The sequence below is a fragment of the Dasypus novemcinctus genome, chromosome 2 (assembly GCF_030445035.2).
Source record: "Dasypus novemcinctus isolate mDasNov1 chromosome 2, mDasNov1.1.hap2, whole genome shotgun sequence".
Taxonomy (NCBI): Eukaryota; Metazoa; Chordata; class Mammalia; order Cingulata; family Dasypodidae; genus Dasypus; species Dasypus novemcinctus.
Genome location: NC_080674.1, coordinates 133,968,408 through 133,990,551, shown reverse-complemented (window position 1 = coordinate 133,990,551; position 22,144 = coordinate 133,968,408). Strand labels below are relative to the sequence as shown.

The window sequence follows — 22,144 nt, the reverse complement described above, 5'->3', positions numbered from 1 at the left end:
ATACTCAGAACCAATACATTACAGCACATCTGTCCCTTAATTTCTTCAATTACATTTGCCCACTGGACATAGCAATCACTGCTATTTTAATCCATTTGTATAATCCATTACATAAACTCTCTTGCCATCCCTGCCTGCCCCCACCCTCACCATTCCCTACCCCTTCCATGTGCATGCATTCCTACCAACTGAGGTACTCTCTCCTGCTTCTCTGATTACCTGTTGCTCACTTATCTTTCAAAGTGAAGGTTTCAGGAAGCCTTCTCTGGTCCCTAAACTGTCAGTGATTGCTCCAGGTGAAATGGATTCACCTGGCACATATCAGCTGCTGCTTCATCAGTTCCTGTCTTCACAAACAGACTAGCAATTTACTGAGGGTAGGAGCTGTGCCTTGTCTTTTTTTGTTATACTACCCAACATACAGTAAATGGCTTGGCTCAAAGCAGAGCCTAATGAACAGAGATGGATTGACAGATGCAGATTTATCTTTTCTAAACATGAACTATCTGCTGATACCTTACTAGGGAAGAAGAAATTTATTAACTAGCAGCCTCATCCTAATTTTATAATCAAGATAACTTTTCTTGTAGTAAAATTCTATCTTCATTAGAAATCATTTATGCTCATGAATAAATGTAACTGTCTATGTATTCCAAATATTTTTAATTCTTTAAAGTTTATATTTTGTATCACAAAAGTTCAGTACTCGATTAATAGTATCTTACTCAAGTGCTTGAAGCATATGCCAACCTGATTCTTAGATGGGTCAATTATTCTTCCCTATTGTAACATTATTTAGTATTAAATGATAGTAACTAATATTTGTTGAGAGAGTACTATGTGCCTAGAATTGGGTTAAAGACAACACTCTTTGAAATACATACTATTACAATTTCATTGGTGGTGGGAAAGAGGCTTAGAGAGCTTAAATAGCCTGCCCAAGGTCATGAAGCATTAAGTGGTAGAAGCGGGATTCCAGGTTGTCACATTTCACACAGTAAATAACAAAGCTGGGACTGGAACCCAGGCAGTCGAATTCTTGCCTCTTAACCATGGCATTAATCACACAGATCGTTTAAATCAACATTTAACCTTTAAGATCAATGTTCAAAAAGACATGTACAAAATGGCCATATTATACCTATTTCAAAGCCAAAGACCTCAAACTTTTTTTCAGGAAAAAAGTACTTATGTTCTCTGGCTCTCCCAGTTTTATAATGTAAAGCAATCCTGATATCCCATAGGTACAAAGACCCACTCTGATGCAGTCTTCCCAAGCCCACATATGGTGACAGGTGACCTTCAGGTAGAAAAAGGACCACAGGCTGTTCTAGTGGCATAAGCCTCATTTTGCTCCTGGGGCTATTCTACCCTCACAGCTTTTGCTTCTGTAGCTCACTCTGGAGCTGAGAAGGCAATGGCTGGAAAAAGTGAAAGATATGAGCCAAAGACCCCACATTGTTTACAACTTTGTTCCAGTTAGATAAATGAAAGAGAAAGAAAAAGCATTCTTAGTAGTAGACTTCAAAAGAGATGTCATCTAGAGAGTCAGGAAAACATGCACAATCCAGAGTTCTTTTCTGATTTTTCCTGATGAAGTACAATGAACTAGAGGAGAACAGGGAGTGGGCAAGAGAGATTTGCTAACTGACCAACTTGAAGGAGGGTTGTTTTATATTCTAGTAAGTGGGATTCTGCTAACACTGTTGACCTCTGAGGCACTTGACTTGCTGCATGGAAAAGTGAAACAGTCATTTAAGATAGAGCTGATCCATTGCTTTCTAATGCATCTCTGATATGGAAGTCAAGATACGGTAATGCATATTTAAATCTCATGCTATCCTAGCCCTGCCAGTATCAAAATTATGTGACAGTTGGGATCTCCAGAGAGACCCACTTTTCATCACTGGTAGAACTTTTGTTTAATGTTAAACTTTGGGTTTTTGTTTTTCATTTTTGTGAATATTTGAACTTTATTTTGAATTATAACATACATATAAAAAAGTACACAAATCAAAATTGAATTGCTCAATGAATATTCACAAACTAAATACACCCATATAAGCAACACCCACATTAAACAGCACATTATCAGTATCCCAGGAGCCCTCCTTATGCAGGGCTTTAATTTTGACACAAAACTATATTCTAACCTAAAAGAATCATTTGCATTAAATGTGCAACTTGGGACATGAACAATAACAACAAAAGACAACATATAATGTTCTTTTTTTTTTTTCAACAAAAGCTGCACTTATGTAGAACTGTAAGTATAGCATGTTACTCGCTCAGAGCACTGAGGGGTGAGCTGTTCTAAAACACACAAATGGAGCCAAATGAACAGGCCTAGTGACAACGAATTGAAAATTAATTAACTAACCAGGAGAGTGTTTAACACAATTCTTTGCCACCTGCAAAGAACAGTCTCCTCTATCCTTTCTTCACTTCAGAGGGCTCTATATAGAGAATCAAATATCCACTTAGTAAAGTATAAACAAACTGCAAATGGGGAGAGGGAGTGGAAACATAATGAGGAAAATCAAGCCACTTGTCTTTCTGCAATCCACAGCTTCTCTCTTCTTTAATGGATTTTAAATAATACTCTATAATCAAGGTGTGGTGGGAGACCCAATTTCAAGAAGCTCTAAGTGACCTCAAGCAAATCGTATTTTGCCATCTCCTGGGTACAAGCCTCCTTAAGCCAAATACTCCCAGACAGGAAACCTCTTATCTCAGAGACAAAAGGATTCCTGCAGGCGAATGAGTGCCAGCTACCTCAACACTCCAGTGGAAGTGCCCTCTCAAGAATCCATTACATCCAGAAAAGGCTTTTCCCTTTCAAACTCACTCAAATCTGTACTTGCACCTTATTAAAAGTTAAATTAAATTAAAATAAATAAAAATAAATAAAAAGACTAAAAACCACCTACAAACATCCATGGGAACTAGGAACTATGTCTTCTTTTGGAAGAAACCCAGAGGCAAAGCCCAAATGAATGGCCGACCTTTTCATAAAGGGAATAATCAGGCTAAAAGAACAATCATGTGTAAAAAGTCTGTGACCTTTGCTAAGGCTGTGACCTTGAATTAGAATCTTCTAACAGGAAGAATGTAGCCAATTGTTGAGCTCAGGATTAGATCTTTACAGGAAGTTGGAAGTTGGGGTGAGGGTGATACCCACAGGATATTCAAGGATCCCCTAACCTTTCAACTAACTATATTAATAACTTTCTAAAGGATTTATTAGTATTTTAAACTCAAAAATTCCTCAGCTCCAAACAGTCATCCGAATCTAGATTTGGAAGGAAACTATTAATGCATCAAATACACAGTGACCATTCCCTTGAACAAAGAATGATTCTCAGGGGTCATAGATCCTGATTTAAGTGGGCTTTCAGATCAGATACCTGTCTTCAATGAGTCTTTGCCTACCATGGAGAGCAGGAGATCTGTCCAGATAAATGACACTTTCACAAAATACTTTTTTTCTCTGCAAAACCCACCTCTGACACATTGCTGCAAGTAGTTTAACTGTGGAAGGCCTTGACCTCCTTTTTTTTTGTCTCTCCAATTCAAGTGTGTCTGTTTCCTTGGGGCTACCAAGCTCAGTTGGATGGCTGGCCAGAGGAGAATGGAGCATCAGCCAACCTTGAACAATGGGCCCCTTTCTCCATCTGTCACATGCACAGCGTTGTTGTTACAGCCATTGTCCCTCCAGGCAGGGATGAAGAGGCAAGAGTTCGCACAGATCAGCTATTCTCAGTGAACCCCTCTGGCCAAGTCACTAAAAATTTTTTAAAATCATGCCTTTTGAATGGAGCACTATAACCCTAACAATGATGATCATATATCCATGGACCATCTGCATCAGAATACTGTTAAAAATGTACATCCTGTCCAAAAGAATTGAAGGCAGGATCTCAAACAGGTATTTGCACACCAATGTTCTTAGAAGCATTATTCACAACAGCCAAAAGGTGGAAGCAACCCCAGCATCTATCAAAAGATGAATAAACAAAATGTGGTATATGCACACAATGGACTATTATGCAGTCATGAAAAGAAATGTAGTTCTGATCCATGCTACAACATGGATGAGTCTTGAAAACACTGTTGAGTGAAAAAAGCCAGACAAAAATAGAATTGTATCATGTCACTTATTTAAAATAACCAGAATATGCAAATTCATAAGAGACAGAATATACACTACAAGTTACCAGGGGCACAGATGGGGTCAGGGGATGGGGAGTTAGTATTTGACGGGTACAGAGTTTCCATTTGGGGTGATGGAAAAGTTCCAGTAATGCATAAATGGATGGTGGTGAGGGTAATACAACATTGTGAATGTAATTAATACCACTGCATTGTATACCTGAAAGTGGCTAAAACAGGAAAATTTATGTTGTATGTGTATACATGTTATCACAATATATATGTTATGCCATAAAAAATGCACATTCCTGGGTCTAACTACACACCTAAGTCAAAATAGTGAAACCAGTATTTGCAGGTGATTCTCATGCCGGTAAATTTTGAGAACTCAGGCTAAATAGATGACTAAAACATTTCTAACCTCACAAAGGTCCTATGCTCATCTGTTCAGGGTATCTACAGTGGGTGGAGAGGAAACTGAAAGGCAAATACTTTACACTGTGGTTATCAAATCTTAGTGTAGAGTGGGGCACATTTGGGGAGAAATTAAGTGTGAAAGTTGAGGATGCCAAGGCATGTGGGAACAAAGGGAATTTGGAAGTGTGATCAGCAAATGAGTAAGAAGAAAGGAGTGCAGGGAGAGGACAAGGAAGGTGCTGAGCAACCTAGAAGAGGCTGTAGCCCTCGAAAAAGGGTGCGCAGTAAAAGAGTCCCAGTGCTAGAAGGATAAAGGCCCTTTTACATACAAACATGTTTAATATTTAGTTTTAAGTTTTAAGGTGTGAACTTCTTCCACAGCCCCAACCTTAAATTTCAGCCACATGTGGTGGTGTTTTATGAAGTAAAGGAGTCAGAGTGATATCCATGGTTGGGTGGATGACTTCTTGCTAAAAGAGACAGTTCAGTAGTATGGCAAGATAATATTTAAATTAAACTTTAAATTAAACTTCTTAAGGGAAAGCTATGAATTCAGATCCAAACAACGCTGTACCCACCCCCACCTAAAAACTCGCCATAGTGGTCAAAAGGAGTAAGTTTTCTCATTTCGCATCTTCTCTTGGTAAGAGGATTCCAGCCACTTTTACAGGAATCTCAGTAGGATGTCCCAAACCACATCTGGATTATATTAAAAAAGTAATAGCAATGGGTTCCTTTAATCCATATAGGACACGCAGGACCTACTCCTATACCCCACGATGGTTGTCAGAAAATGATTTTCACGTTATCTTGCCATTCATGTTGAATAGTTTAATCACTGTTTCTCGAAGCTGCCTTGCAAACGCCTGCTGTCACATGTTTGCTCAGCCAATTCCCCTGCCTAAAATGCCCATCCATTCCAATCCTCTCTTGCAAAGCCCCATACTTCCAGGGACCCTCATACCAATTTTTTTTTTCAATTACCCTTCTCAAGCTATCAGTGGAGGAGGGTGATATTTGAATTTTTTTAATTGATTGGAGAATTAATCTCCAGGGTCCCAAAGAAAACTTCCATAGTTCTACTTTGTTCCATGGAAAACAACTTCAATTTAAGCATGTGTTCTGCTTTTCAATTTGCAATTAAAATTTATTTTTAAAAAAAACAAAACAAATAATTTTTTACCTGAAGGTATTCAAAAGATCCATCATGGGAATGACCACCTGTGGCTAGATTTAGAACTAACAGATTCTGTACAGCTCATCCCTGTGAGGATGGGATGTTAATGACAAGATGCTTAGTTGCCCACTAGAATGGGGCCTTCTTGCTCCCAAAGATAAGATGTTTTTAACAGATGCTAATATCTTTCATATGTACCTATAAGGGTGAGGCTCTCATATTGAAATAGTTTTGTCTTAGAAGGGGGCAGACAATTTATTGCCCTCTAAGTAGGAAATTGAGGTGGTTAAAATGCTTTACATATTTTCTCTACCTAGGAGTATAAATCACTGGAAACGAAACAAAAGAGGAAACCATTAGAATGAACAGCAATAATAAGCAGAATATGTTATCACAGTCACAACTTTCTGGACCAGCTAATGGTACACAGTATGCATTAGCAGATAACATTCTCGTGGTGACCTGCACTTTTTAAAAGTAAAGCTCTAAAAAATAAAGTAAAATGACATTGAATTATATCTTATTTTTCCCTCATAGTATGAGAAAGTCTTTTTATTAAGTTCTATAAACTAATCCTCTGCAATAAATATCTCTTTTAAAAACAGAATGACTGCAGTGAAAAATAATCTAGGTGAAGAAAAAAGTGACAATAGTTTAAAAATCTTGGAAAATTCAAATAGAGAGAATGAATGAATGGGTGATTGAATGAGTGACTACAAAATAGGAAACTATTTAACAGACTGCTGCAGAAGTTCAGGCAGAAAAATGATTGAGGCTTAAATTAAGGGAGAGAAGTTCACTTTGGAAACCATTGAAAAGGCAGGAAAATCAATAGAACCTTATGGCTCTAATATTAATTCTTAAAACTAAGCTAATTTTTAAAACTGAATGCTGGCTACACATCCTTGAGAAACTGAGAGTACAGGGAGTCCTGAGCAACGCTTTGTTTGAATTCCAAACAATCAGGGTGTTTGTACTTCAGGCATTGATGCTGCTACCTCCCTGCCCCAAGTCATGGGGCCATTCATACACCAAGCCATGAATGGACATTTTGTGAAGTTTATTTTATGTTGTAACCACCCACAAATCAAAAGTTCAAATTTTACAGCATCAATATCTTTGTATTACCCAAGAATTTATTCACTTATTCTAATTTTATTGCATATTTCCATGATAACAAAAAAAGTTGAAATGGAACTTGGAAAAGTCAAAAGCCTAATAGTTTGAGTTTTTTGCCTCAAACTTAATATTTAGTGGCACAAAGATGGAAGTTAGTGGAATGTCACAACTGAAAAAGGAAACTCTTTAGTCATATATTGGGCTTGAACAGGTCAATTGTTCAAATGTAAAAGAAATGATCAAAATTAAAGCAAGTAATGCAATTACAGGAGTATATACCTAAGGGCCTTGTCTAAATGGCAAAAGTATAATTACAGATTTTATAATATGGTTGAGTGGCCATGGGAGTTGCTGAGGGCAGGGAGAGGGAAGAAGAGATGTGATGTGGAGGCATTTTCGGGACTTGGAGTTGTCCTAAAGGATATTGCAGGGACAGATACAGGACATTATTTATCCTGCCATAACCCACTGAATGGACTGGGGGGGAGTGTAAACTGCAATGTAAACTATAATCCATGCAGTGCAGCAGTGGTCCAAAATGTATTCACCAAATGCAATGAATGTGCCACAACGATGAAAGAGGTTGTTGATGTAGGAAGTGGGGGAGTGGGGTATGAGGTATGTGGGAACCTCTTATATTTTTTAATGTAACATTTTTTGTGATCTATGTGTCTTCAAAAAAAATACAATAAAGAAAAATAAATGCTCAAAATAATAACAACAATACATTTGACTCCCAAGGGTCAGACTTCCTTAGAGCATGTCAGCTTTTGCGTAATCTTTGGACCTATTTTCAGGAATGCATCCTGTACCAAGGGATGTATGCAAAAGAGTCAGTCACCATGTAACCAATCAAGTAAAAAAAGTAAAAAGAAAGTAAAAAAGTAAAAAAAGTGCTTTATGAACTGAAAAGCACAGGACAAAAAGTGGTTATTTTTATTGGCATTAGCACTTCCATCCCAGCATCCCAACACTTTCTTTCACACACAGCTGAAACTATCCCGAAGAATAAACTCAGCTCCTGTACCAGCCAAACTTCTTCATAGTGCTAGCCCTAATGTTGGACAGGTAACATAATTCAGGGGCATTTGATATTTTTACAGGTCTGCTTAGGTTGTTCTATCTTGTGCATTGTCCACTGCAGGCTATTAACTTTGTAGACTCTGTCTTGCCAAATTGAAAATTCTTGACTAGCTTCTCCACAACCTTCAGTTTGTACATAGTGACTGTTCCCAACCACTTTGTGTGCTAAGAAAATGAACTATTGTTCATTCATTTGTTCTTCCACAACACTTTAGGCATAATAAATGTAACTTCTCTGGGCTAGCCCTTGAGTAAGGACTTAGAATAAGGAATGATGAATTCACCAACGAAGTTGGAGAGATATTCAGATAATAAACACAGTTGATACAATGTGATCGGTGCTATATTAAAGTTATTCACCCAGTACATTGGGAAATCTCATGAGATATGGCTAAACTGATGTGAGAGAATTAGGAAAAGCTGAGGTCATATTCAAGCTGTATCTTGATGGATGAATGGTAAGTAGTTGATTAGATAGCAAAGACGGGCAGAGACATTCCCAGCAGAGGGGACAGCATACACAGCCATGTCAAGTGAAGGGCACAATGTATTTAGAGAACAGTAACAAGATCAGCGGGGCTGGAGGGCTGGAGAAACCATCCAGGAGAAGACAGCACAGAAGGTGGGATTTTGTATCGTGTTAAAGAGGTTGGGCTTTATGTTACAAGCCAGTTTTCTTCAAATGTGATCCGAGGTCCAGCTCTATCAGATTCACTTGAGAATCTACTTGAGATGCAGATTGTAATCTTTACTTCTGCGGAAAGGTCCTGGAACATGCATTTTCAAAATGAGCACCGGTGATGCTGATGCTCACAATTTCAGGTTAGCATTTGAGAAAATGGCTTTGTAGACCAAGCCGGCACTCATGAGGAAGGTAAATCCACTTGTTGCTAAATGAGCAGGTTTACAAGAGAATCACCTGGGGAACTCATAGAAATGCAGACTTTTCACACTTCACCCAAAACCTGCTATATCTAAATCACAGCAAAGTGGGGCTAGAATTTATATTTTGTTTAGCCATATAAAATTGCTATTTTATAAAGGTCAAAAATGATTAAATATCAGCAAATTCTCACAGTTCAACCTAATTTTTAAAATAAGCTCCCTCCAAGGATTCTGAGGTATACCAAAATCTGAAAACAGCAAGCAGAGCTAAATGCTTTCTCCTTTTTATTAATTACCAGTATCATTTTGATTAACAGGCAAAGATGGAGTGACATAATTTCTGTATCAAAAACAAATGTTAAAAGAAAAATGTACGGGGGTGGTGGTTAGAAAACAACTACCAATTAAGGAACAGAGCTAATTTAAGGATTTTAGAGCCAGAAGGAACACTGGAAATTAATCCAGCCCCTTTCCCACATCTCAACGCAAGTTTATGCATGATGAAACTGATTCTTAGACAAAGCAAGCTTCTCAAGGTCATACTGAGTACTTTGTTCAATTCCTTAACAATATGCACTCTTCATTTTAATAGTTATTGAAATCATTATAGTTAAAATGTACTTGGGATTTAATTTATTGAGTGCTAATGTCACACAAAGCCCTAACATGCTTAAAATTGGGGGAGAGGAGAGATGCAGGGAGGCATAAAGCAAATACCTAGGCATATCCTTCTTAAAGACAAGCCAGAGAATTTAAGTATGAAAGAACCTAAAACAACAATTGGACTATAATACATGCTTAATAAATATTTATTGAATGAATAACCTTTAAAAATAGATTAAAGAAAGTATATTAATGCAAGGAGTTTCTAAGACAGTGTATGGCTGTAAACTGAGTACAGATTTCCCATCTGCTAGCCTATCCCGAACACCATTTGTTGCCAAACCATGACCACTACCACCACCCACTACAAATCCCAGCCCTACCACGTGCACCTTTCTTTCCACTGAAAGTGCCCCTGAAAAGAGCAATACAAAGATCATGTCTGAGATAAGTTAGACAATACATCACATCCTAGATAGGAGTGAAGCCCACAAATGAAAGCACAGCCCATCCAAAGCCCATGCAAATAGGAATAACAGCTCTGTACTGACAGTTAATAAGCTGTATTAGAGCAATATAACAGTAGTTAATAATGGTAACCATATAATATTCATCACCATCATCATCATCATCTTAGCTAATACTTAACTACATGCTAGACTCCTTAGCATTTCACTGCTGCGATCAGGTCACAATAGGCTGGCTCGAAGGGAAGGCACCACAGACCTTTACAAAATAAAGGACAGAGAGAAAGACACAAGAGAGGCGATAAAGCTGGGACCAGCGGACTCACAGCTTCTGGAACTGAGAGCCTCGACCCTAGTTTCTGCGTCATATTTATTAGGAACTCCAAAGCAGCTGTTCCTCATCAGCACCGCAACGTTTACAATAATTGGGGACAAGTGCAACAAAGAGGGAACAGGCAAGTCAGTTTCCCACAACACTTAACATGCATTATTCTAAGTTTATAGCTAAGTATATAAAGGTTAAGTAACTTGCCCAAAATTACACAAAGGGAAAGGGGCAGAGTGGAGAGTTGAACACAGGCTGTCTGGCTGCAGAGGTTTACGCTCTAGGTCACTGAACTACCTGACCTCTCAAGAGCAAAACAAAAAGTACCCTGCAAGCAGACCTCCTGGAGCAGATGACAGAAAGTCATAGCAGGAAGGTGGGGTAAAATGAACTAACCCCAGGTTTGCATCCATAAGGAATGGCGCATCCTTAGTTGGGAAGGCCATACTCAAAGTGAGACCCAGACATACAGGAGAAAGACAAGAAACGAGAAGGAATGTCATTTTCCTCTGCCTTGGCTCAGCATTATTTTCACTACCTAAGAACTTTTTGGCTAATAAAATCCCATACTTTCTCCTACAGAATCTGGAGTCCTCAGGTGAGGATATTTTTAAAAGACGCATCAAATATCACCATACTTCATTTACTTAATGGTACCATTAAAAAAAATATTCCATGAACAAAAATAAGGACAAAATATTTCCCTAAACCAGGAGGTAAAAATCCTAGATCAAAGGACTTTAAATGAAAAAAACCAACACAGAATGGATGTTTTTTTAAATAGGTAACTATGGCTCATGGAACCATCCTTCCAATATTTTCTGAAGAGCCAGGCACCTCTGACAAGGAAGAGTCTTCTCGCTTCTACATCACCCAGCCTGTGACCCTGACACTACTAAAAGACACTGGAAATGCAGGAAGAGGGAGAATCCTGCAAATGGAGTAAATTAATCTGTACAATCTGAATATTTAGTAACTGGAGGGGGAAAAAAGTTTAGAAAACACGTAAATATCTCAGAGACTAGAAGCTGATCCGGAAGGAAAGCCAGAATGAAAATGCTTTTCATTCTCAGCCTGATTCTCACCCCAAACCTCCTACATTCAGCAATGTCAACATGGAACAAATGTAAACAAGGCAATATAAGGGCAGATATGCAACATAAAATGCCTAACGGGAGTGCTTCCCATGAAAAATACTCCAGAAATTTCTACACAGTCCCAAGTAGGAAAACCAAATGCAAATAACTAACAACAAACCTTTGAGACACGCGTAAACAACCCAGACGGAGCCCATCTCGTCCCATCTCAGCTGCACCAGAGTATCCCAACTACGGAAAATGTGCCCCCACTCCCCCTGGTTAGAAACCGTCCAGCATCTGGCCAAGGTCCAGGAGCGGCCAGAGCTGAGTTTGCCCAACTCTTACCGGGTCCTTAGATCCTGAAATTCGTAGTGCAACCTTTTTTTCCCCGGTCTTCTCCCAACGCCTGCCGAAAAACAAAATCTTTCCAAGCAACGACCCAGATGAGAGCAATACTTGAGAGTCTTCGTGTAGGCGCAAAGGTGGAGAGGCGGGAAAGGAGGCAGGTCTCAAAGAGTTACCAGCCCCCAGTTTTGTGCACTAGCAAAGTACTTGCTGCAAACTTGAACAAGGTTTACTGTCTGGTGCTGGAGGAGGAGGGGAGTAACTCGAGCTGGGCCGGGATGCGAGCAGTTGCCGCTGCTGCAGCTGCTGCCGCCCCGACTGTCGCCGCTGGAGGGGTAGAGGGGGTGTATGTGTGGGGGGGGGGGGGGTGCAGTTGTTTGGCACCGCGCGCTGACCCCCGCGCGCCTGGCAGGACCTTCGCGGCCAGGCTCCTGCGCCGCAATCGCGGGTCGCTCCTGGGGCTTCCACCGCCTAAGGTTTACCCCCGCCAATTGCCAGGTCAAAAAAAAATGACGAATCTTGGGTTCACTGCAAGGGGTGGCAGAGTGGGTTTCCGTCTACCCAAACTAGGAGAGATCCTGGTCCCGACCCACGTTCATTGCGAGCCACCTGGTTAGGGTCCTGAGGAGGCGTTCTAGACCCGCTGAGAGGGTGTGCGAAAGAGCTGCGGGCTGGGGTGGACAGTGCGTCCCCAGAGGTGCCCGGGGAGGGAGTGTAAAGGTTGCATGGAGAGGGATGGGTGCCCAAACCTTGCCAGAGTATGCGATACTGCAAAATGATTGGAAAGATGAGGCCAGGGGTGGGATGGGGGAGTGAGGGCGCCTGCTCTACCGAGGTGGAGCCGAGAGGGAACTCCTTGGACGGACCAGAAAACTCTCGTAGACCATCTGGGCCTCGCGGCGATTTCTTAGAGAATGGCTCCCTCTGCTGACTCACCGGGGAGAACTAAAGATTGAACGTTAAAATGATGAAAAGGCTTTTCTCCATTGAGGGGCTCCACCAGACATGGGTTCTGGAATCTGCTTTCTCTGTCCATTTCCCTGAAAAATTCCTTGCTAAAGAACTTCCCCGCATCTGGGTGACCCAAACAAATACAAACCTCTCTTAATTGCTGGAAAGTTATTTCTTTTTTATGTTCAGCTGAATTCTATACCGATTATCTTTCAGGGGAAAAAAAAAAGTTTTTTCCCCAAACCAAACCAGCTGCTCCGCCCCTACCACAGCTTCTCGTTCTCACTTTAATGTGAACACTTTCTTTTTTAGAGAGACCTCAAATACATATACGTTCCCAGTCAGACAGTGCCTGGCAAGTAGTTCACACTCAAAAATTGTCTTGAATAAACAGAGGAACTGAATAAACATGTGTTTGAAACCCCTCACAATCCTCATTGCTCTGCCCTAGAAACACACAGGGAAATACTATTTTTATTTGTTTGTTTGTTTACCAGGCATTGTTACCTCTTCTTCTGATGACAGCATCTCCGTTTTTCTTTGGGGTCCACACCTTTTACACTCGGTGCTGTCTGAGTAGAAAGGTCAGTCAAGTTGCTCCAGACCCTCTCTGCCAAGAACTTAAACTTTGATCAGAACAGCACAAGCACAAATAAATCTACAGCTGATTGATACATACGGCAATGATCTAAAGAGATTGGCCATAAATTCCTGTGACTTATTCCCTGAAGCTACACTGCTGTCTGCTTTATGAAACTTGGTTGCACCACTTTCCTTTGGCTTTCTAAATCAACTTTACTGAGACATACTTTGCATTCAATGTACTGCATTCATAGTAACTGAACAGTTTGATGAGTTTTGAAAAATGTATACACCCCTGTAACCACTGCCAAAATCAAAATAATGAACATTTCCATCATCCAAAAACAGTTTACTTTTACTCATCTGATGTAAAATCACCATTCCACACCATTTCTGGGCCCCTGTGGTGATTTGGAGATGTATGTACACCAGAAAAACATGTTCTTAAACTTAATCTATTCCTGTGGGTGTGAACCATAAATTGGACCTTTTGATGAGGTTACTTCAGTTAAACTATGACCCATCTCAATCAGGATAGGTCTTAGTCCTGTTACTGGAGTCCTTTATAAGCAGAATGAACACCAGACAGATAAAGAGAAAACCACGGGAAGCAAGAAGCTGAAATTCAGTGGAACTCAGAATAGAAAAGAGAGGCTACCAAGGACCAGGGATCACTGGCCGCCAGCCCCAGCATGCCAGTCTTCGGAAGTGATGACTTGATTTGAACCTCCTCTTAGCCTCACAACCATAAGCTATACAATTTCCATTGCATGATATTTGTTTGAGCAGCCCAGGAAACAAAAACACCCACTAATCTGCTTTCTGTAATTGTACATTAAATTTGCCTTTCTAGAGTTTCATATGAATGGAATTACATAATATGTATTCCTTCATATCTGGCTTCCTTCACTTAGCATAATTTTTCTTGAGATTTACTGATGTTTTTACCTGTATCAATAGTTTGTTACTTTTTAATGCTGAATAGAATTCCATTGTATGGATATATCATAATTTATTTATCCATTCAACAGATGTTAACAGACATTTGGGTTCTTTCCATTTGGGGGTCATTATGAATAAGGTGCTAAGGACATACTTGTACAAGTCCTCTTGTGAATATACGTTATTTCCCCTATTACATAGGAGTGGAATTACTGAAACTTACAGTAAGTATATGTGTTTATTAACTATGCAAGAGGGGCTGTTGAACTGGATATTTGTATACCAGGCCTTTGCCAGATGTGTGCATAGCAAATGTATTCTCCTAGTCCATTTTTTTCCTTTTTCCTTTCTTATTGTTGTCTCTTACATAGCAGAAGTGTGTTGTTGTTGTTCTTGTTGAAGTTCCATTTATTTATTTTTTCTTTTATGACTGTGCTTTTGATCTCTTATTCTAAGATCATAAAGATTTTCTCATATGGTTTCAGAAGTTCTATAGTTGTAATTGCTATGTTTAGATCTTTGGTCTAGTTGAGTTAATTTTTGTGCATGGAATGAGGTAACAGTTAAGGTTCATTATCTTTCATAGGGGTATCTAGTTGTATCAGTACAATTTGTTGAAAAGATTATCTTTTACTCATTGAATAGTATAGCAGTTTGACATAGTTATGAATTCCAAAAATAGATTTTGGATTATGTTTGTAATCTGGTCTGTACATGAGCATGATTAAGTTATGATTAGGGCTTTGATTGGGCCACATCATTAGGGCATCACCACCAAGGGGTGGGGACTCACAGATAAAAGGCATGGCAAAGGACAAAGTTGGGGGGTTTTGATGTTGGAGTTTGATGCTGAATCCTAAGCTGGAACCCCAGGAAGCAAGCTCACAAAGGAAACAGAAGCAAGCCCCAGGAAGAGAGGAACCTTGAGCCCAGGAAGAAGCAAGCCCTGGGAAGAGGAGAACCCTGAACCCAGAGAAAGAAGCTAGACCTGAAAGAGAGGAACCCAGGAAGCCTGAGCCCTCACAGACGTCGGCAGCCATCTTGCTCCAAAACGTGAAAATAGATTTTGGTGAGGGAAGTAACTTATGCTTATGACCTGGTATCTGTAAACTCCTGCCCCAAATAAATACCCTTTATGAAAACCAACCATTTTCTGGTATTTTCATCAGCACCCTTTTGGCTGACTAATACAAATAGCCTTGGAACCTTTATTGAAAATTAATTCACCATGTATGAGTGAGATCATTTCTAGACTCATTACTCTTTTCATTTGATCTAGTTTTCAAATATGCCAATACCACACTGTCTTGATTACTCTTGCTTTATAATTAAGTTCCAACCTAAAAATAATGCTTTCCAACCTTGTTCTTCTTTCTTTTCAAAATGTGTTTACCACTTCTAGTTGTTAACTTTTACTTGGCTTTCCATATGAATTTCTGAATTAGCTTGTCAATATTTAAAAACTCACTTTGGAGGTTTGATTGAAATTGCCTTGACACTATTGATCAAGTTAAGAAGAACTGACATATTAACTACATTGAATCCTCCAATCTAGTAATAGGTTATATCTCTTATTAATTTAGGTCTTCTTTTACTTCTCTCAGCAATGTATTGTAATTTTCAGCCCACCAGTTTTGCACATATTTTTAAACATTAGTTATTTTTAAATATTTGATGCTATTGTAAACAACTAATTTTGAATTTTAGTTTCTAATTGTTCATTGCTAGTATGGAGAGATACAATGCAGTTTTGACAACAGCTTCATATTTTGCAACTTGGCTAGATCTACTTATTAGTTCTATTAGTTTTCTGTTTAACACTCTTTAGGATTTTCTTCATGCAAATAAACAGTTTTGCTACCATTATTTCTTTTCTTGCCTTATTGCACTGGATAGGATATCTAATACATTGCTGAATAAAATGGTGAAAGTTATTATCCTTGTCTTTGGGCAATAAGGCTAGTTTAAGGCATTGTGATTAAGGTAGACGCTACCTGGAGGTTTTATGTAGACACACTTTATTAACTGAAAAGCTTCCTTTTATTTATAATTCATTAAAAGATTTTGGTTTTTGGTTTTGGTTGTTGAATTTTGTCAAATGTTTTATGCAGCATTTGAAATGATTACGTGGTTTTTTCCCTTTGTTCTGTTAATTAATTGACTTGTTAAACTTGCCTTGCATTCCAGGGTTTAAGACTACTTGGTCCACATATATTATTCATTTTATGTGCTATTGGATTTGATTTGCTACTATTTTGGTCAGGATTTTGTGTCTATATTCATGAGGCATATTGGTCTGTATTTTTCTTTTTTGCACGTGATCTCATTATCTGACTAGAGGTTCAATTTTTTACAATATATTTAATGGCCAGCCTTTGGCTTCATTGATTTCTTTCTATTGTTTATTCATTTAATATTTCATTGATTTTAACTCTTACCTTTATCATTTTTTTCCTTCTTCATGAAGTGGATCTACTTTGTTCTTTTTCTCTTTACTTTAAGATCAAAATTGAGATGATTGATTTTAGACTTTGTTTCCATATACATGCATTTAAAACTACAAATTCCCCCCTAAGCTCTACTTAACCACATCCCACAACCTTCTTTTTTTGTACAATTCAGATGATTTCCCCTTTGACCTTTGGGTTTTACATAAGTGTATTAATTAATTTCCAAATATTTGGGAAGCTTTTTGTTTTTGCTATAGGTTTGTAATTTAATTTTATTTTGATTAGATAGCATAGTTTATATTATTTTAATCCTTTTTAGTTTATTGAGACTTGCCTTATGGTGAACATATGGTCTTGGTGAATGGTCTGTGTGCATGTGAAAAAATGTATTTGAAGCTCTTCTTGGGTAGAGTGTTCTAAAATGTCAATTGGGACACGTTGGTTGATAATGTCATTCAATTCTTCTATTTCCTTATTGATTTTTCCACCATGTGCTCAATCAATTTCTAAGAGAGGTTGATGAAATCTTCAACAAAATTTGTGGATTTCTCAATTTCTCCTTTCAGTTCTCAGTTTTATCCTTCAAGTGTTTTGATTGTTATGTCTTCTTCATTAATTGATCCCTTAATTATTATGAAATATTTCCTCTGATTCTGTTATAATCCTGATACTGTGTCCACCCTGTTTAACCACTTCAGCTACCTTTTTTTAAATTTATTTTTTATTTATTTCTCTCCCATTCCCCACCTCTCCCCCCTCCCAGTTGTCTGCTCTCTGTGTCCATTTGCTGTGTGTTCTTCTGTGTCCGTTTGTATTCTTGTCAGCAGCACCCAGAATCTGTGTCTCTTTTTGTTGTGTCATCATGCTGTGTCAGCTCTCCGTGTGTTTGGCGCCACTCCTGGACAGACTACACTTTTTTTTTTCACTCTGGGCTGCTCTCCTTATGGGACGCACTCTTGTGCATGGGGCCCCCCTACACGGGAGACACCCCTGCATGGCATTGCACTCCTTGCGTGCATCTACACTGCACGTGGGCCAGCTCATCACATGGGTCAGGAGGCCCTGGGTTTGAATTTTGGCAGATGCTCTATCCGTTGAGCCAAATCCACTTCTCATCAGCTTCCTTTTAATTAGTGCTTCAATGGCATATCTTTTTTTTTTATTTTTATTTTTTACTAGAGAAGTTGTGGGTTTACAGAACCATCATGCAAAAAATACAGAATTACCATACACCATCCCACCAAAAACTTACATTGGTATGGAACATTTGTTACAATTGATAAGTCTATGGTTTAACTTAGTGTTCACTGTTTTTATAGTGTAGTTCATTGGATTTTTTTTATTCTGTCACCATACATACAATCTAACATTCCCCCTTTTAATCATATTTCAGATATATATTTCAGTGCTATTAACTGCATTCTCAATATTGTGCTAACATCTCCACTATCCATTACCAAAATATTTCTATCATTTCAAATAAGAACCCTGGATATTTTAAGCTTTAATGTCTCATTCCCTATCCCCACCTCATCCCCTGGTAGTTTATATTCTAGATTTTGACACCATGAGTTTGCTCATTCTAATTGTATCAAAACAGTGAGATCAGACAATATTTGTCCTTTTCTGTCTGTCTTATTTTACTCAACATGATGTCTTCAAGGCTCATCCATGTTGTCACATGAATCAGGACTTCATTCTTTTTATGACAGAATAATATGCCAAGTATGTATACAACACAATTTATTTATCCATTCATCATTTGATGGACACTTGCGTTGCTTCCATCTTTTATCAATTGTGAATAATACTAATATGAACATTGTTGTGCAAAGATCTGTTTGAGTCCTTGCTTTCAATTCTTTTAGGTGTATGCCTAGTAGTGGACTTGCCAGGTCATATGGTAGTTCTATACTTGGCTTTCTGGGAACCTCCAAACTGTCCTCCACAGAGGCTCCACCATTTTACATTCCCACCAGGATGAATGAGTGTCCTATTTCTCTGTAGCCTTTCCAATACTGTTATTTTCTGTTGTTGTTTTAATAGCAGTCATTCTAATGTGTGTGAAATAGTATCTCGTTGTGGTTTTGATTTGCATTTCCCTGATGGCTAAGGATATTGAGCATCTTTTCATGTGCCTTTTAGCTACTTGTATATCTTCTTTGAAGAGATGTCTATTCCATTCTTTTCTCCATTTTAAAATTGTGTTGTTCACCTTTTTGTTGTTAAGTTAAAGGATTCATTTATATATTCTTGATATTAAGCCTTTGTCAGATAAGTAGTTTCCAAATATTTTCTCCCATTGTGTAGGTTGTCATTTCATTTTCACAATAAAATCCTCTGATACCCAAAATTTTTAATTTTGATAAGGTCCCATTTATCTACTTCTTCTTTTGTTGCTTGTGCTTTGGGTGTAAAGTCTTAAGATACCATTGCCTAACACAAGTCCTGAAGATGCTTGCCTATGTTTTCATATAGGAGCTTGATAATTCTAGCACTTATATTTAGGTCTTTGTTCCATTTTTACTTGATTTTTGTATACGGTGCAATGTAGGAGTCCTTCATTTTTTCCAAGTGGAGATCCATTTTTCCCAGCACCATTTGTTGAAGCGACTGTTCTTTCTAATTAAGGGACTGAAGAGCTTGATGAATGTCATTTAAATTTCTCACCCCTTCTTCCACATCTGATGAACCTTTGCTTTTTTTCTCCTTTTTAATTAGCTCATCAATTTCTCTGAAGCTGCCTAGGTCAATCAGGCACACAATTTCTAAATGTTGACTGTAGTCTTCACTTCTATAATCTTGATTTATGGCTAGAGCTTTCTTCCAGTTCCTTCCCTTCATTTGCTAGAAGAATGAGCAAAAGTCTTGTGAGCATTTTTTTCTCTTTCTTTTCTCTTTTAACTTTTTAATCACTTCCGAAACTGTTTTGCATTCTTGTTGGTTTTGACTGAATAATGGCTGTCCTTCATGGCTCTCTCAAAAAGGATAACAGTGCATGGTCTCTTTGTTTCAGGATTCACACATTTGTCTGCTGTGATTGTTGCATTGTCTCTAAATATATGCTCCAGCTGCGTGTGCCATTCTTTGTCTGATACTTGACCCTCTCCTTTCATCAAAATCTGCTTACAGATTTCAGTTTAGTCATCTGTTCCAAAGGCACTGATGAAGTCTTCTTTCTTAGCAACTTAACATGCCACTTTGCCAGCCTATGACCTTGTTTTTTGTAGTATGCCATTTCTAAGAGCTTCCTGGAGGGCTTTATCAGTACAATGGACACATTGGTTTGCCAGATCTGGTAGGTGAGAATGAAGATTGACCTAGTGGCTGTTCACAGACATCAAGTCTAGCGAACTAGAGCAGATCCGCATCACATGGCCTGAAGGCCATTGGTGATGGGATGCAATGACCCAGCAGACCATGGAGTAATGACAGCCACAAAGGCAGGCTGCCATTCTGATATTGCCTTTTATCCATTGAACAATCTTTGTTAATCAAAGATTCACCATTTATAATGTCATCATTGACATACTTGGTTTAAATCCATCATCTTGTTGTTTTCTATTTGTGCCAGCTGTTCTTTGTTCTTTTGTTCCTATTTTTCTGCCTTCTTTTGGTTTTGTTGAATTTTTAATGATCCCATTGTATCTCTTTAATTGATCTACAAGGAATACCTCTGTTTTACATTTTTAGTGGTTCGTCTAGAGCTCAGAATTTGATCTTTGTCTTATTACAGTTTATCTTCAAATAATATTATAACATTTCATGAATAATACAAGATTCTTTAAATAGTATATTTCCATTTTCCTTCTTCCCCATCCTTCCTGACATTGTTGTCATACATTTTACTTCTACTCATGCTAAAAGCCCACTGTCGGAGGTTGGGGTGGGGGAGGGAAAGCCCACTGTCATGGCTTTCCAATCTGTCCACTTGTCTGAGCTGAACAACATTTCTAAAAATTCCTTCCTTATGTTTATGTTAGGGTGGTCCACAAGATAGATTCTTGTGCAAGATTCAAAAAGTGGAAGTAAAGCAGCAGCCATTTTTAGCTCACAAACATTGTTGCTTATCTGCTGACTCACCTTGTTGGTCTAAGATAGTATCCATCCCTGTAATTGCTTACTTTCCCCTGGATCCTTTTTCAACTTCTCTTACTCCTGGGCCATGTATTTAGCACTGTGATGAAGGGCCCAACTTCTACAGGACATACGCACCATCAACATCAGAGATAATGTGTCTTCACAGGTTTCAACTCACTTTTTTCTTGCTCTCCCACCTTTACCTCCATCCTCCTTTTTCAACAGCCTGCCCTGTAGACTTCAAGCTCCAGCATCAGACATGAAAATTAAACTTTATAGGGACTGTTTAACCAGCTTCCACAATTAAATAAGATGAAATCTCTGTAAGAAATATATCTCTATTTCCTAGTGGTTTTGCTTCTTAATTGAATCCTGACTGACACACCCACAATCCACTGTTAAAATTTTTGCTTAAATAGTCAGTTATCTTTTAAATACATTAAGAAATTTAGGGAGAAAATATTTTATATTTACCTACATACTTCCCATTTCTGGAGATTTTCATTCTTTTGGTAGATCCAAGATGTCATCTGCTATTATTTTCCTTCAGCCTAAAAAACTTCCTTTAATATTTCTTATAGTGTAGCTCAGTTGGTGATGAATTCTTACTCACTATAAATTCTATATTGATAGTTTCTTTCAGTATTTTAATGTTTCCATTCAATTGTCCCCTGGATTACAGGTTTCTGACAAGTTTTCTGATATTTTTACCTTTGTTCCTTTTTATGTTCTACCATTACAGCTCATAACATTATTCCACAGCTGTTTTCAGCAATTTGATTATGTTGTGCCTTTGTGTGGTTTTCTTTAGGTTCATCCTGCTTGGAGTTTGTTGAGCTTCTTGAATCTGTGGCTTTATAATTTTCAAAAGAAAAAATTTTTTAATGTTGGCCATTATTTCTTTAAAAATTTTCTAGACCCCTTTTTATCACTTGCTAACCAGATTCCAATTACACGTATGTTAACTGCTCAGATCAATGAAAGTCTGTCATTTTCATTGTTTTCTGTCTTTTCTCTTTGGGATTCCTGTGGGATGTTTTCTATTTCTATGCCTTCAAGTTTATTAATTATTTCCTATCCAGAGTCTAACCTGTTCTTAAGCTCATCTAGAGATTTTTTCCAATTCAGGTATTGTATTTTTCATTTCCATAATTTCATATGGTTCTTTTTTATATCTTCTATTCCTCATAATATCCTTATTGTGTTTTTACCTTTAAATGTTAACATATTTATAATAGCTGTTTTAAAATTCTTGTCTTTTAATTAAATCATTTGTGTAATTTCTGGGTCTGTTTCTATTGACTAATTGTTTTTCCTGGTTATAGACCACATTTTGCTTCTTCTTAATATGTCTAGTAATTTTTGGTTGGATGTTGGACAGTGTTAGATTGTTGGATTCCTTTAAAGAGTATTTTGCTTTGTAGTAACAAACAGTGAATCAGTTTAATCCTTTCTAGACTTGTTTTCACTCTTATTTTAGAGTGTTT

The 22,144-nt window shown here is 38.1% G+C and overlaps 1 protein-coding gene and 1 pseudogene across 9 annotated transcripts in view; both read right to left on the bottom strand.

The window, feature by feature from the left end:
• MEGF10 (multiple EGF like domains 10) overlaps positions 1-22,144 on the bottom strand; it is a 421,346-nt gene that overhangs the window by 170,096 nt on the left and 229,106 nt on the right. Inside the window, exon 1 of one of the 9 annotated variants that reach the window (XM_004449528.4) lies at positions 11,653-12,508. The exons of 4 other annotated variants lie outside the window; for them this stretch is intronic. The gene's annotated coding sequence lies outside the window, so the exon portion shown is untranslated. Of the gene's footprint in view, positions 1-11,485; positions 11,624-11,652; positions 12,509-22,144 lie in introns of those variants that run through there. 4 more of the 9 variants (XM_071209733.1, XM_071209750.1, XM_004449527.4 and 1 more) reach the window with 4 other exon arrangements.
• LOC101418366 (ribosome maturation protein SBDS pseudogene) lies at positions 19,200-20,685 on the bottom strand (annotated as a pseudogene).